Genomic DNA, 3,690 nt, shown 5'->3' on the forward strand with positions numbered 1-3,690 from the left:
CCCCGTCTCTACTAAAAATTCAAAAAAGTAGCCGGGTGTCGTGTGGTGGCAGGTGCCTGTAGTCCCAGCTACTCAGGGAGGCTGAGGCAGGAGAATGGCGTGAACCCAGGAGGCAGAGCTTGCAGTGAGCTGAGATTGCGCCACTGCACTCCAGCCTGAGCGACAGAGCGAGACTCCATCTAAAAAAAAAAAAAAAATTAGCCAGGAATGGTAGTGTGCTTGTAGTCACAGCTACGCAGGAAGCTGAGGCAGGAGGATCACTTGAGCCCAGGAGTTTGAGGCTGCAGTGAACTATAATAGCGCCACTATACTCTAGCATGGGCAACACAGTGAGACCCAATCTCTAAAAAAAATTGTTTAAGGTTGGGCACAGTGGTTCATGCCTATAATCCCAGCACTTTGGGAGGCTGAGGCAGGAGGATCACTTGAGCTTAGAAGTTCAAGACCAGCCTGGGCAACACAGTGAGAGACCTTGTCTCTATAGAAAAAAAAAAAAGCCAGGCTGACAGTTGCAGCTGAGGTGGGAGGATTGTTTGAGCCCAAGAGGTCAAGGCTGCAATGAGCCGAGATCACACCACTGCACTCCAGCCTGGGTGACAGAGCAAGACCCTGTCTAAAAACACACAAAAAAAGGAGGGGTATGGTGACCCACTTGTAATCCCAGCGCTTTGGGAGGCTGAGGCAGTAGATCACTTAAGCCTAGGAGTTTGAGACCAGCCCTGTCAACACAGGGAGACCCCGTCTCTACAAAAATTTAAAGTTAGCCAGGCGTAGTGGTGTGTGCCTGTAGTCCCAGCTACTTGGGAGGCTGAGGTGCACAGATGACTTGAATTCAGGAGATCGAGGCTGCAGTGAGTGGTGTTGTGCCACTGCACTCCAGCCTGGGTGAGAGAGACCCCGTCTCAAAAACATAATAAATCGGCTGGGTGTGGTGGCTCACGCCTGTAATCCCAGCACTTTGGGAGGCCGAGGCAGGAGGATCACAAGGTCAGGAGTTCGAGACCAGCCTAGCCAACATGGTGAAAGCCTGTCTGTACTAAAAATACAAAAATTAGCTGGGCGTGTTGGTGTGCACCTGTAATCCCAGCCACTTGGGAGGCTGAGGCACGAGAATCACTTGAACCCAGGAGGCGGAGGTTGCAGTGAGTGGGGATTGCACCACTGCACTCCAGCCCGGGTGACAGAGCAAAAAAAAAAAAAAAAGAATGTGGCATCTGGAATCAGAGTGACTGGGTCTAAATTCCAGTGTGACTGTGACCATAATGTCCCTGTGCCTCAGTTTTCTCATCTGCAAAATGGAACAACCGTTGAAGCCTGCCTTGTTGGGTTGTGAGGATTCAATGAGTCCATGAATGAAGTAGGACACATGTAAAATGCTTAGGACTGTGCCTGGTACATAGAAAGTGCTCAATATTGGCCAGTTTTATTATTGAAGTCTCAGTTTACATGTTCTTTGGCATCCCATTACTGAATATTTTTCTATTTTTATGAACCAAGATGATGATTTCCAAGTAGCTCTAGCTGAGACTTGGTGAGGTGAGGGTTTGCCTAAGCCACCCTCTACTGCAGAAGTCCCACCTCCTGTGATTTCCTTGAACCCCCTTAGTTATGAATTGGGCAGCCTAATGAATCAGTTCTTTTCCTTCCTGAAATCTCTGCTAAGCTGTGCAGGCAGGAGCAGTCCAGCAGGAAGATCACTGAGCCAGGACTGAGGGGATGAGCCATGGGACTTGAGGTAAACAACTTAATTTATAGGGTCTTATCCACAGTCCACTGCAGTGCTGCTAGTCCCTGGACTGCTCAGTCTGGCATGATGTCCCCCTTTACTACCGACTCCAAATCAACCTATTTTCTAACCTTTTCTACCTCAACTCTCATCTCTTCCACAAGTTGCGGCCCATCTCCAAATTACTTCTCTGTTTTTCTTTTTTTTTTTTAAAGATGAGGTGTCACTACATCACCCAGGCTGGTCTTGAACTCCTGGGCTCAAGTGATCCTCCTGCCTCAGCCTCCCAAGTAGCTGGGACTATAGGCACATACCACCACACCCGGCTATTGCTCCCTTTCTAACTTAGCTGTAAACCAACTGCATAAACTTATGCAACTATTGCCGACTGGATTGATTCACTTTAGAGTAAATGTGAACAACTGTTCTTAGAATTGTTTCCCATTTGATAAATACACTGGAAATTTTACCCAAGAGACCAAATGAAGCTTTACATTCCAAAACTTTAATGTCAATTAAGCAGCCTTTTCACTTGATATAAACTCACATACCCAGGAACACTGTGGGCTCAGAACATTATTTCACAAGCAGGTATTGCTGGCACGTTGTGTCACATTTAGATTCCTATTAACATGACATCATTCTGTTCCTCAGATCCACAACTAACACAATGGGAAGGATGTAAAAAAAAACCACCACCACCACCATCTGTGCACTGTATCAAATGATAATCAACCTGACATACACAATGAAAGTATTTGAAAGTTACATCACCAGTTGCACTTAATGAGTCATCCTTTGTCAATGTTAGCATGAGGGAACCAGGATATGACTCGGAAGAGACTCAAGGGGTAAAATCTGAAGATTCTGTCCCATACCTCTGCAGAACTGTGGACCCCCACAGAGGACTTAGGGGAGGGGCTCAGAAGCAAAGGGCTGTTTTGAAAATAGTTTGATTTTGACACAATGATTTGCAGACAAGCCCAGCCACCATGAAGAAAAGATAGAGAATGAAGAAGTTCCAAATCGTTCAGATGAACATGAACTTCTAGACAGAATGAAAGCTTTAGGATTATGTCCGCTTTAAGAAGTCTGCTGGTGGTATCTGGCTTTAGAGGCAGGTAATGTCTTTTGACACCCTTTCTTCAAAGAAAGGGGTAAGAGAAAACAAGACCGAAAAAAAACATCTTCTCAGGCCAGGTCTGGTGGCTCACACCTGTAATCCCAGCACTCTGGGAGCCTGAGAGGGGCGGATCACAAAGTCAGGAGTTCAAGACCAGCCTGGCCAATATGGCGAAACCCCATCTCTACTAAAAAAAATAACAATAATAAAAATTATATATATAGCCAGGCTTGGTGACAGGTGCCTGTAGTCCCAGCTACTAGGGAGGCTGAGGCAGGAGAATCGATTGAAACTGGGAGGCAGAGGTTGCAGTGAGCCGAGATCGTGCCACTGCACTCCAGCCTGGGCGACAGAGTGAGGCGCTATCTCAAAACAAACAAACAAACAAACAAACAAAAAAACCACCTTCTCAGATATGTGGCATAAAGAATTTCTTAATCCAGGACGTTATTCCTCTACTAAAACAAAAACTGACTAAACAATTAGGACTTCTTACTGAAAAATGTAGGCAAAGTGTTCATCTATCACAGTCCCCACCAGGATGAAGTTTGTAGCAAAACTCAAGGCTACCACAAAGCAGTGCTTAAAACCTCAAGAGAAAACCATGAGTCTGGATCAAGAGAAAAGTTCATCCAAACAAACCTACTTTTCAGACAAGCACATGTATATGATCTATGGCACATACCAAAAATGAAGAAAATAGCAGTTACAGTGGCCAATGTAGAACATTCTTCAACTTACCTTTTTTTTTTTTTTTCTGAGACAGAGTCTCGCTGTCGCCCAGGCTGGAGTGCAGCGGCACGATCTCAGCTCGCTGCAACCTCCACCTCCCGGGTTCAAG

This window comes from Hylobates moloch, unplaced genomic scaffold (genome assembly GCF_009828535.3).
Source record: "Hylobates moloch isolate HMO894 unplaced genomic scaffold, HMol_V3 SCAFFOLD_8, whole genome shotgun sequence".
NCBI lineage: Eukaryota > Metazoa > Chordata > Mammalia > Primates > Hylobatidae > Hylobates > Hylobates moloch.